The sequence below is a fragment of the Ursus maritimus genome, unplaced genomic scaffold (assembly GCF_017311325.1).
Source record: "Ursus maritimus isolate PB19 unplaced genomic scaffold, ASM1731132v1 scaffold_33, whole genome shotgun sequence".
NCBI lineage: Eukaryota > Metazoa > Chordata > Mammalia > Carnivora > Ursidae > Ursus > Ursus maritimus.
The window spans coordinates 25,616,370-25,629,679 of NW_024425897.1; the positions used below are offsets into that span (position 1 = coordinate 25,616,370).

General features: G+C 51.4%; 1 protein-coding gene across 1 annotated transcript in view; it reads left to right on the forward strand.

The window, feature by feature from the left end:
* The window catches only part of TMEM132B (transmembrane protein 132B), a 222,794-nt gene that overhangs the window by 139,936 nt on the left and 69,548 nt on the right, over window positions 1-13,310 (forward strand). The gene's annotated exons all lie outside the window — the stretch shown is intronic.

The window sequence follows — 13,310 nt, forward strand, 5'->3', positions numbered from 1 at the left end:
TGCAGTTCCCGTATCTGTGTTCTTACTCTTGTCTATGCCCGAAACACACTTTCCCTATGTGTCCCCATGCCTGGCTCCTTCTCTTCACCTTGACTGTTAAGAGATGCACCCTCCCCGGCCACATTGGCCAGAACTAGCTCTCTGTTCCCCTCACCCATCACTCTCTGTGCACACCACCACCCTATCTCATCTTCTTCATAGATGTCATGGGTGTTGGAGGTGTAGGGCTTATCATCCGTTTCCTTCCTATAATGTGAGATCACAAGGGTAGGATTCTGGTCAGTTGTGTTCACATCTGTGATCCCAGCACCTAGAACAGTGCCCAAGATAGTTACTATATGCTGTGAATGAATGTCAGCGAATGAATGAACCCCTTGCTTTCATCCAAGCTACTGGGCTCACCTAGTTCGTGAAAGTTATCCTCATGGAGCTTACCCCCATCAGCAGCGATCTGCATTTTGGCTTTTGTAGCCACATGAGCAGGAAATGGCCCTCTTAAGGGGCGGAGATGGATGGATGTGGATTTTAAGGCAGAATGAGACTGTTCTGATTTTCCAGATCAACCTTGATCTGGCCGAGGTTGGGTTACATCTTTACTCTGAGCCCTTACAATGGTGCTCTATGCTTAATGTGCAGCACTTGGTTCACTGGGAGTTCTCCAAGGGAGAGCGTTGTGCCCTCCTCTGGTGGGCAGATGCCGGTTCTGGGAGGAGCTGGAGAGGAAGCTGGAACCAGGACAGGGCTATAGACCCATGGTTGGCCAAGCACAACAGCCCACAGACCAAATCCAGCCTGCTGCCCATGTTTGTAGAAAAGCTTTACCAGACGCCGCGTGGCCATTGGTTATGCATTGTTTATGGCTGCTTTAACACCGTCATGGCGCACTCAGCACTTGCAGAGGTCTAGCCTTGGCCAAACTTTAGTTTTAGCATCTCGCCCTAGGTCCCCTTCTGAGGAGAATGCCTGGCAGTGGGGACAATTATTCTGTTGTTATTGGGCTTCGGGGGATGTGCTGCTTGTCTTACCTCTTGGGATCACCTTTCCTGATGAGACCCTTGCTACAGACACACGAATGCTCTTTGGCTATGGTGACATCCTGTCTCACGATGCTGCCTGAAGACCTGACTCACAGCTCCAGGCTGAGTGTGCTGTCGCTCACGGGGTCAGGGCTCATAGTGGGGACAGGACAGAATCGGGGGACCAGGATAGGAGGAGCTGCTGAAACCCACACAGGACAGAAGAGCCTGGCTGAGCAGGAAAAGCAGGCATTTGGAATGTGGTCCTAGATCACAGGTTGGCTTTGACAGTCTCTCTGCGGGGGTCAGCGCTTCCCTGGGGGGCCTCCCTGCTCCTGTGTCTTACTGACAGGCCCGGCGTGGAGTCCGGTGGATGTCGGGAGGTTTCTGTGCTGCCCTCCCTCAGCCACCCCCATTCCCTCCCTTCAGGTGCCGTCGGGCGCCTTGCTGCTCCGGGGAGGGTGGGTTTATGTGCGTCGTGCTCGCGGCGTGTCTCTGATGATTAGACGCTGCCCGGCGCTCCCCATCTGGCTGATCTTTACTTAGGGATGGTTTCTTGCATTGGGCTTTAATTCCTCTTGGTAGGAAAGCGCCTGGATTTGATGGTTGAGTGGTCTTGTGTATCACCGTCTATCTCTTGGGTCATTGTGAAGAGTGGCTCTAAAATGACCCCAGGGGACCAGAGCTGTTTCATAACGTTTGCCCTGGGACCACAGCTGGTAGTTCCTCTTCTTGTAATCAGTTGTTTTAGCTGCTCCCCAGACCCACAGCTGCCAAGGGGAGAATTCTGCCTACCATGCGTATCAGGGAGTACCTTCTATGTGCTTCTTCCTTTTCCCTCTTCCTGCCCTCCCCCTCCCCCTCTCCTGTCTCTCCCTTTCTCCCCTTCCTCCCCCTCTTCCTCCCCTTTGCCACTTCCTTTCTTCGTTCTCGGTGACGACTAACTCTGGACAGCTTCTGCGTGATGTAAGGGTGCCACGTGACTTGTCCACGGAACATCCACAAATGGGCTTGTTGTTGTATCAGGTCGTTCCAGAAGCAGAAACCACTTCAGCAGTTAGAGTGAGGTAAGCCCACGCACACAGCTACACAGGAATTAGAGCAGGCACAACAGCAGAGTCGGGGCCCCTGGACAGAACAAGAGTGCGTCTGGCCCGGGGCTGGAGACAGGAGGATGTATTCCCAGGAACCAGGGCTGGGTCACCTGAGCAGCCAGAACCCAGCAGAGAATGGATCTGAAGGCACATGGGCTCTGGTCAGTGCCGTCGTCGTGCTGGTTTTATTGCACAACACGACTCTGATGTCCCAAGTGTGTCCTGTTCGTCAGAAGCCTGTGCATTCGGAACAGCTACACTGAGTCCCAGGCCTGCCCAGAGTGCTCCACTTGGCTGGTGTCTGGTCTCCTGTCACCTTAAAGGTCAACTCGGAGAGGCCTCTCCTGGCCACTCAGGCCAAATTAGTTCTGTCCTCCGTATAGTCTTGCTTGCCTGCCTCTTGTAGACCACACCACTGTCTGCGGTTCATGCATGTCTGTCTCAGTCTGGCTCCAATCGTGAGAAAGAATTTGAACAGGGGAAGTTTAATATGAGGGGTCATTAGTCATAGCAGAGACTGGAGTAATGAGGGATGGCTTAGTAGGAAGTGAACAGAACTCTGAAGAATGTCCCAGTGGCAGCCGTCAGGAACATCTGCTGCCCCAGGGCTGAGCTGGAGTGCCCAAGGAACAGGCCCCACCTGAGATCCAGCCCTTGTGGGAGAGCGTGTGGTCCCAGCTCACCGCACATGGAGAAGTTGCTGAGGTAGCATGCTGGTGGAACTTGCTGGAATTCTCAGGAACGCTCTTTACAGAGAGGGGTCTCATCAGAGGCATTGGAGGCACCAAGCCACTCAAGGTGGCTGCTGGGTAGAGCTGCTGGGTGCTGGGTGCTGCAGGAGCTGGACATGAGGGGAGCTCCTGGGGCTGGAGAAGTCACAGCACGTGCATGGCACCAGAATCCCAAGGCAAGCCCTTTCCCTTGGAAACATTTCTCCGGCCCCCCTGCTGACAAAGCTCAACACCTTGCCTTTTGGCAAAGGAGAAACAGTAAGGGCCCAGATTCATAGAGCAGGTAATGAAGGGTGAATTCGGAGCTGGGCAGCAGTGGATTGATAAGCAGAAACTGGGTCGCAAGCTCCTGGCTAGGAGGGACCATGTCTGCTCTGAGCACCGGGGGCTTTCTCAGCACCTTGCTTGGTGCTGAGTATATGGTATTTGCTCAACAAATGAATGGATGGTTATATTTACCATCAGAACCCAAGTCCACTGGCTAGAGCTCCCAGTAGCTATGTTAATTTCCTTTTGCCTCAGTAACAAATCACTACAAACTTAATGGCTTAAAGCAACAAGAAGTCATCATCTTATAGCCTGGAGGCCAGAGTCTGAGATGGGTCTCACTGGACTAAAATCAACCTGTCAGCAGAACTGTGTCCTTCCAGAGGCTGGGAGGGAGAATCCGGATTGTTTGTTGCCTTTTCCAGCTCTTGAAGGCCACCCGCATCCCTTGGCCCCTGGCGCCATGTCATTCAGACCTCTGCTTCCATCATTGAGTCTCCTCTCTGGCCTTTCTGCCTCCCTTAGTCCCTTACAAAGACCCTTGCAATGACATGGGGGCCACTTGGATATTAGCCTGAAAAGTCTCCCCATCCCAAGAGTCTTCACTTTTCCTCTTGCCTTGCAAAGTAACATATCCATAGATTCTGGGGATTATGATGTGGACATCCTAGAGGGCCCATTATTTCCCCCCACCTGCCTTATGCAGGACCCCAATCTCCCCTATCTGGTCTTCCTCAGGCTGTTTACCCAGAACTCTCCATCCCTCTTCCCATGATCTGTTCTTTTGTTGCTTCCCCAGGCTATTGCCTGAGGAGCTTTTTGGACCTCAATGTCATCCCCAGCCAACCCATCCCCTCTGGCAGCTCCAGGCTCCTGAGGACACTGCCTTCCTGGGAAGCACTCTGCACTCCGCTCTTCCAGAGGACCCCGCAGCAGAGCCCCCATCGGCACGGTGATCATAAGCCTCTTCGTTTACATAGACAGCCTTTCATCCTGGACGATAGGGTTCACTATGGGGCTGGGGCTAGGGGGGCTCCTGGGGTAGCCCCACATCCTCCTGCTCCAACCCCGGGGGCCAGGAAGAGGAGACCTTCTCATTCTCCATGTAGCCTGAGGGGCTCACCTAACTTCTCTTTGCTTTAGTTTCTCGTGTGTGAATTCCCAAGTAGGAGCACTGGTCCTATCTATTGCACAGAGGTGTCTATGGACTAAGTGAGATACAACAAACACGACGTGCTTACAACACCCAGGCAAATATAAAGGTCATGTTTGTAGTGGAATCCAGCTCAGATTCAAGCAGATTCAACTGTTGTGTAGAGTTAATGACCCTCTCTACCTTGCCAGTTTTGTTATCCTGTTGATTTACTAGGGTGATGTACATACTGGGAAAATTTCAGTCATTTTCACCTTTAGGGTAGTTGGTAGTGAGACATTTTGGTCAAGAGTACAGTCTATTGGATCAACCTGTTGAGAGCGAGATATGAACTTAAATGTTTACTAGCTTTGTTATTGTGGGCCCATTACTTTACTTATCTAAAATTCAGTTTCCTTGTCTGTAAACTGTAGAAATGAGGTTTCCTGCCTTATAGAGTTTTGTGAGGACTCAGTGGGGTACTGTAGGGAAGGTGTCAGTGTATTGGCCGGCACATTTCAGCACTCAGTCAGATTTAGTCATCATAATTTTTGTCACGGCTGTGCATACTCTCTGGCCCCATGCAGGCACATCTGTCAGACTTCGGGTGAAGGCCAACCAGAAGTTCAGTCTCAGGCTGGCTGGTGGGTTCTCCTCCTGGAGGAAAGAAAGAGTTTGATTTGATGAGTCAGAGATAGCCATGGTGCAGAGATGGGGAAATGAAGACCTGGTATTTGGGGACTCAGCTGTGACGGGGTGGAGAGGAGGGAAGACTGTTGGGTGGGCAGTCAGCTCCGGCTGCTGCCCTTGGAATATCTCACTCAGTCTCACTGCACCTTCTGAGGGGGCACTGTTACCCTGGGAGGCAACCCCAGGCTTATGATGTAGAACTTTACTACTACAGTTGTGCGACCCTGGGAGCATTGGATACTGTTGGCACCTTTTGGGTAGCGAAGCAATCTCGACTTCATGTAGGTAAATATGCAGCTTTGGGATAATGTTTGATAGGGCTATGGAGAGACCCCAGGCATGGAAGCTAGGGCAGGGGCTGATGCAATGGTCCAGGCAGGAAGGCTTGCAAAAGAATAGGGACAGTGGTGATGTACTCATCCATTTGTCTTTCCATCCATCCATCTGTCCACTGCTCCATCCACCTATCCATCTGTTTGTCCATCCATCCATCTGTCCTTCCATCCATGCATTTTTTCATCCCACTATCCATCTTTCCATCCATCCTTCCATCCATTCATCTGTCTGTCCACTCATCCATCTATCCATCCACCCATCCATCCATCTGTGCTTCCATCCATCTGTTCATCCATCCATCCATCCATTCATCCATCCATCTGCCGTCTCTTTGTCCATCCATCTATCCATCTGTCCTTCCATCCATCCATTCATTCATCCAACTATCCATCTTTCCATCCATCCATCCATCCATCCATCCATCCATCCATCCACCCATCTACCTATTCATCTGTTTGTCCATCCATCCATCTGTCCTTCCATCCATCCATTTATTCATCCAGCTATCCATCTTTCCATCCATCTTCCATTCATTCTTCTGTCTGTCCGGTCATCCATCTGTCCATCCATCCATCCATCCGTTCATCTGTTTGTCCATCTGTTCATCTGTTTGTCTTGTCCATCCATCCATTTGTTCATCCAAGTATCCATCTTTCTATCCATCCTTCCATCCATTCATCTGTCTGTCCACTCATCCATCTATCCATCCATATTCCATTTATCCATCTTCTTGTCCACCTGTTTGTTCATTTATCCTTCCTTCCTTCCTTCCAGCCATCCAGGCAATGACTATACAACCGACATTTATTTAGTATACACTATATGCTGGGTTCATTATTTTTTGGTACATGGAGAGGGGGAAAAGTGGAGTTGATGAAAATTTTGAAGTTGGAAACCATTTGTGTCTGATAATTCCATTTCTAGCAGAACAGCACAGATGGTCAAAACCTCCAAAAATCCCATCTTAAAAAGGGCAGTTGAAAAAGAGGAGTGTCATAACCCTGGGTAATAATGTTTTCTGCATCATCTTTAAAATCTAAAACTTGAGAATCGTCTTTTTGCTGTCCCCTCCATGCCTGGGAAATACTAACTCTGTACCTATTTCTTTTCTTTATGAAAGCACAAGTTTTCTGTCTTTTCCCTTCCACTGTGTCCCTTCACTCTCCCTCACTTCTCTTCAGTTTTCTGTCCAATTACTGAGCTTTGAGCTTAGAGATTTATTTCCAGGGGTGGTGTGGAGTGCAGGACTGGAGTCTACTATTCAACTACAGTTCTTAAAACTAAAAAGCCCAGCTCTGCACATGCAGATAAAAACACATTATCTTTCAACAAGGTTGGAATAAAAAAATGAACACATTTGTTGAGTTTCTAGGCAACTGGGTACACGGGCTCAGCATAGAAAAAAACAAGAGATAATCAGATTTGTCTTTAGCTGTATCAGCCTGAGACTTTGTAAGAGCTGGGCGTGTGTACTTCTTTCCTCCCAACAATACTCGTGTGCCTACTACGCGCTCTAGCAGATGCTGATGCACCAGCCCAGAGCTCTCACAGTGCTCGCACGCCAGCAGGGCGTGTGCCATTACTTCAGGTGCCGAAAACTCATGCTGGTAGCAGAATGGGGAAACTGGGAAGGGGGTGGGCAGTGTCAGAGCGATCAGGAAGACGTCTGCTCTGAGACCTAACTGAGGAGGACGAGCCAGCTGTAGACAGCTGGGGAGGAAGAGCATCCCAGCAGAGGCAGCAGTGCGCGGCTTCACGCACAACTAGGCTTGGTGTGTTTGAGGACCTCAGGGAAGGCCGATGGCTAGAGTGGACAGAGCAAGGGGGGGGGGGAAGGCCGTGCAGCTTCTGCAGGCCTTGGCGGTCACGGCTAAGACTGCATGGGGCTCCTAGTGCCCAGGCACTGTTCTTGGCGTCTGTATCCCTCTCCTGTAGCCACTATGACAAATGACCACAAGCGTCGTGACTTTCAAGAGCACAAACTTATCTTACAATTCCAGAAGTCAGAGGTCTGAGATGGATCTGTCAGGCAAAAACCAAGGTGTCAGCAGGACTGTGTTCGTGCTGGAGGCACTAGGGGAACCCTCGCCCATTTCTAGCTTCCAGAGGCCACCACACTCCTTGTCTGTGGCCCCATGTCACTCTGACATCCATTTCCATTACCGTGTCCCTTTTCTTGGACGGTGACCCTCCTGCCTCTGTCTTTCACTTACAAGGACACTGTGGTGACACTGGGCCACTGGGATGACCCAGGACAACCTTCCCATCTCAGGATCCTTCAGTGCATCACATCTGAAGCCCCTTTGCCATAGAAGTTTCCAGAGTCCCAGGCTCTGGGGTCAGAGCAGAGTCATATTTGGGGTTATCTCTCTGTATCTCCACCCCGCCCCCCCGAGACTGGGAGGTTCTGGAGCCTGGAGACCAGCAAGTTGTTCATCAGCTTCGTCACGTGGCACCATCGGATGTGGGGTGCCCCGGAGGCAGTTGACGAAGGGCACACTCGAAGTCTGAGCTTTGTGGTATCTCACAGGTGTTTTTCACAACATAAATCAGACCATGTTGCCTCTTCCTACTCATCCCACTTAACACCATCCAGTGGGTTCCTAACCTGGGGTCTGTAGGAGGTATCTGTTGTTAGAATTCAGGGGTCCATGAAACTGGATGGGAAGAGATAAACACACACCCCCACATACGTAGGCTGCACACTCACGTAAGTGTGTGCACATATACACACAAATACACATGTACGCACACCCAGGTGCTGGTCTCTACCCTCCGGGAACCCCCAGCCCGGTGGTGCGGGGGGTGCGCACAGACAAGCTCAGTACGGTGTGCTGAGTGCAGGGATGGACCCCCACTCGCGTTCTCCCCTGCGGCCCCACCGCCAGCTCCCCACTCCAAGCCTCCTCACTGTCAGCTCTGTCTCGGGTGGCTGATTCAGCTCCTGCCTCCACCCTCGATGCCCTGCAATCTCTACCCTCCATGTACACACAGAGTGCTCAGCTTAAACACACATCGGATCCTGCAGACTCCCCGCCCAAGCCCTGGGACGGCCACCAAGTCCTCCTGCGGTGCGGTTCTCCCTCCTCACCGCGTATCCAAAGCACAGCACGTCTGGCTCCTGCCCCCTCGGGCCTCGCTTTGCCCACCCCAAACCCTTTTCTACCCCAGGACCTTTGCCTGGGCTCCTCCTCTACCTGGAATCCTCTTCCCACAGCTCTTGACGTGTCTGTCGCTCGTTCATTCAAATCTCAGCTCAGGTACGGGGAAATTCTCTGCGGGGAGATGATGGTGGCTTTTTTTTTTTTTTTTTGGTCTTCTATAAATAGACCTCATCTCAGTCATTCTACACATTTGAGAGTGGAGTGGGGAAGGGTGGGGGTGCCTTTGAAGGTAAGAAGAGGGGGGCAGAGAGAGAGAGGTTCCCCATACTGGAGTGAGGATTTGTGGTCTCCAGAGTGGGGGGCACCCCCCTTTGACTCCCTGCATGTTGCCCTGGGGCCGTGAAAAAATCTCACAGGGAAGAGGCTGCTTGTCATCCCTAGAGAGGTGGGACCCTGGGCACAGAGTTCCCAGCCTTTGAAATGACTCCCCAGACTCCATGCTTCTCTTGGATCTGGACCAGGAGAGTATCCGCGACAGTCACAGTGGGCATGGAGTTTGGGCTACTTCTTTTCTTCAGTGATAACCCTGACTTCCCTATTCCTGTTTGACAAGCAGCAAAGTTTCGAAATGATTTGAGTTGATGGCAAACTCAGATCCGCAGGGGACACTCGGTGTGAGCCCGTGTGGACTCTGGAGCTGGATTCAAACCCAGGCTCTGACACTTAGCGGCCACAAGACCTTGGGTGAGTGGTTTACCTGCCGTGGGACTCAGTTCCCCTGTGTGTGAAATCAGCCCAGGATTGTGGTGAAGTCCCGTGTGGGAATTATCCAGGGTAGAGCCTGGGCGAGATTGCCTGTCAAAAATGGGAGTTTGGAACCGTGGTGTACACAGTAGAGAACACAAGGGATTTCTGGCACAGCGGTATTCTGAGGTCGTTGGATTGGACGAAGCACAGGTGTGATGTGTAGAGATGAGTTAGCACAGTGGGGGCCCCCAGAGCGGAGAGGGACCATGACAGGTGCTCCTGACTCCAGCTTGGAGCTGGGGGAACTCCCGTTTCTGCGAAGCCCATTTTCCTTTGCCTTTGTCTTCCCTCATACTCGAGGAAGCTGGTTCTTGTTCCCATGGGAGGGAGGGCACAGGCTGCCTCTCTCTCCAGGACTAAGCCCCGCGAAACTGCTCTTATCTGATCTGTTGGCACACAGCTACCAAGCTGCCCACTCGCTGTAAGTGCCCAGGCCTCTTGGCCAGCGGCTGTGATTCACTCTGCTTGCCGTGTTGAAGCTTCAGGCACCCTGGAGGCAACTTTATTTTCTTGAGGTGATTGTGCCTGATGGCACCCCAAAAACTGGGGACTTAAATCTCACGAAGCCCCTGCTTCCTGTCATGGAGCAGCTCTCTCCCTCCCCGGCTGCCGATACTTGTCCATCTGCCCTGCATGAGGCTGGGCTTCAGAGGGGCAGCCTTGCCCTCGGAGCCCCCAGCCCCGAGCCAGCTCTGAGCAGGGGCGTTCTGGCCCCCAGGGAGGTGCAACAGGCATCCGCCGCCCCTCGGTGTCTGCTGTAGCTCTGCGAGGTTGTAAGTGGGAGGGCAGTGCAGAAAGTTTTAAAGGCTTGTGCATGAGTCTTTTTCTTGCCCTTTGTCTTTTGTTTAAAACTTAATAATAAAATCTAGTTGTGCTTGAGTACATGCTCCTGAAACATTTCAGGTAAGACTTACGTGTTCACGGACTAGCCCACAGTTCCAGCCCCGTTCCCCAAGTTAACTACGATTCATCATTTCATCTCTCTCTCTCTCTCTCTCTCTGTGCATGTGTGTGTGTGTGTGTGTGTGCACGGCTGTGTGTTAAAACAAAGGGCGTCGTGCTGCGTATCTCATTCTTAACAGTCAACAGTATGTCTTGTAGGCTGTTTCATGCCAATGTGAATAGAGCTCCTCATCCATTTTTAAAACCCTGCTCTGTAGTATTCTGTGGTGGGCTGTTCCATAGTTTATTTCCCTACTGATGAATATTTACGTGGTTTTCCCATTTCTTTTCTTCCCCTTTTCTTTGTTACTACGATGCATCCTGTAAAACACCATCTGGTTTGGGGGTGGAACGTGGGTTTATATCCTGTGCCAAATGGTGGCATGCCGGAGCGCCGCTGTGCTGAGGCAGGAGTGTGTCTTGGGAGCTCCATTCTTTTCCTGGGGCCGCCATCATGAATGATCACCAGCCCGATGGCTGAAAACAACAGGACTTCTCTCAGTTCTAGAGGCCGGAGCTCCAAAAGCAAGATGTCAGCAGGGCCACGCTCCGTCTGAAGGCTCGAGGGTTCTAGGTCCTTCCTTGCCTATTCCGGCTTGTGCTGGCTCCAAGCATTCCTTGCTTGTGGCCATGTCACTCCAGTCTCTGCCTCTGCCATCAGAGGGCTGACTGTGTGTATTGACCTCTGTGTGTCCTCTCCTTGGGAGGACCCCAGTCATTGGATTCAGGGCCCACCCTCATCCAGCCTGACCTCATCTTAACTAATGACGTCTGCAAAGACACTCTTNTAAGGCTCCACCCTGAGATTCAAGTGGGCATGAATTGGCGGGGGGACTAACCTACCCCAGGCGCAGCAAGGGCGAGTAGCTGCATATACACCATGGACTTGCCAACTTAGATCTGGATGGTGTTCAGAGCAGCCCACCCCACACCATGCACATCGCCGGCAAGAACCGACGACCTGGATGGTGACTTTCAGGCCTGGTAGGTCTTTGGTCATCGACGGAGCTGTGCCCATTCTCAGTCAGTCCCGCTGGCTAGACTCCCTTTACCAGGACAAGCACAGGATCCCAGTGCTGCCGAAACGCATTTTTGTTCGTTCCTGACTTCACAAGTCCATCCAGAAGACCCGAGCGCCTCTCCTTCCACCAAAACGAATTTGTTAGTATCCTTACCTATTGGAGACAGCACGCAACCCTTGGCAGTAGGTATCTGGAATAAACCTAATGCAGTTCTGTCTTGTAGGTTCTCTCATATACAAGAAAGAGCAAGATATTCTGCAAATAGCTGTTAGCTTGGCTATATACACATGGTTTCACCCGATTGATCCAACCCGGTCACAGCTGAAAGGAGCAATTTTAAATTGTCAAGGAGAATGTGTGTCCAGTGGGAACACTTTACAAATGACCAGAAATAAGTGTCTTTGTCGGATGAGATTAAAGCCAAGCACTTTGTAAGTGCCGCGGTATGCACACTTCTAATGTGCCCGACGCAGCTCACCAGCCCACGGTTCACGTTAGTCCCGCGCGGTGCCGGTGCGCATACTCAGTAAACCCGTCACCGCCTCGGCCCCATCGTCAGATTCAGATGTTATGTCATTTCCTAACTTACATTTAAAAAATAACAATATAAAAAAGATTGCTCTTGGAAAGTGAACTGGAGTCAGCTAAGTGGAAAAGGAGAAAAAAAAACTCATTAAGATGTTGAGTTCAGCTGACCTGCGTCTTTTTGGCAAACCTTTGCTGATGGATAATTTCTGAAGGTGAACGGGAAAAATAGACCCAGTGAGCAAGTCCAGGAAAGAAACTGGTGGCTGTCAGTCAGAGGATCAAAGAATTATGGGTGCTTCTGTTGCCACAGGAATGTGACAGGACACATTTTTAAGGCTCTGTCAATACCATTAATATTTATAACCTATCTCACGAAAATTTCCGCCGAGTGGCACATCCATCAACGACTTCTGCTCAGGAATTGTTCTGTTTTGCTGGGTGATGAGCCCCGAATGACAAAATAGAGAGCAATTATGTGAAGGGTTTTATTCACTTCTGTTTTACACACACCCTTAAAGGTGGTAAAATCATCAGGAGGCTGCACTCTGAGAAAACAATTTTCTTTTTGAAAAGAAAAATCTCCTTTACTGTCGACGTGTGAACTGGGTTACTTATCACCACGTGGAGTTATGGAAATGCAAGTTGTCTGTGAGCGCTGAGCCTTCCACGTGCTGCCTCCAAGACAGAGATTCCTGTTTGGAAATGACACTCCAGAGGCCTTATCGAGAAGGACTTGGCCTGCCTCTGTGCTGGCCAGTAGCTGGAGAGCCTCCTCTCCACAGCCGGAAAACAGGTGCGCTTAAGGAAAGTCAGGCTGTGTCAGGTCGGACCCAGTCCACCACTCGCTTAAGCTTTGGGATCTTTGGCATAGCCAGCCTTCGTGAACATCGGTCATCCCATCTGTAAAAGGACAATGTAATTTCCACTAGGATAACCTCATCAAGGCTTTGGAAGGATGAACAATGAGGCAACCACAAATGCCCAGTGTCTGTCCCATCACACGCATCCAATAAACGCTAACAGCTTCTCACCGGCATGCCAGCGTGTTTAAAGGGGACACACTCGAGAGCCGTGGTGAGATGGAGAATACTTCATAACCGGCTGGGTAACTGACCAATTGGATCAGATGCAGCTGGTAAATAATCGTGCCCCCGCCCCTCCGGAGAGAACCGGCAGGACATGTGACAATGCACCTTTTTCTTCTGCATAGCTTAGTGTAGAGCCCAGCACACCTTTTCCTAAGTGGCCTTAAGTTTACAAACTGCCAGAGTGCGATTCTGATTAGCTTGAGCTTCTCCTTCCCCGCGCGGAGGGCACCAGGGAGATGGTCCCCGGGGCGCCCACTAGATGGCGCGCACAGACCACCTTGTGGCCACCTCTGCCCCGAGCTCCCCTCCCTGGGAAGGTCCCTGCACACCTGCCCCTGCCAGTCTTCCCCCTATTTACTTAACTGTCTTCTCAAGCCTTTGGTTCTCCAGGGAGCCCCGATTTCCCCAAGTGTGAGGAACGAAGGTGCCCTCCGGCAGCCCCACCCCACGCCCAGAACAGCACCTGCAATGGGGCACCTGGCACGCGCACCTGTCACAGCCTGGAAAGGTGTGGCCTCCCTCTGCCAGCACCACCGCCGGCCCTGCTGCTGGA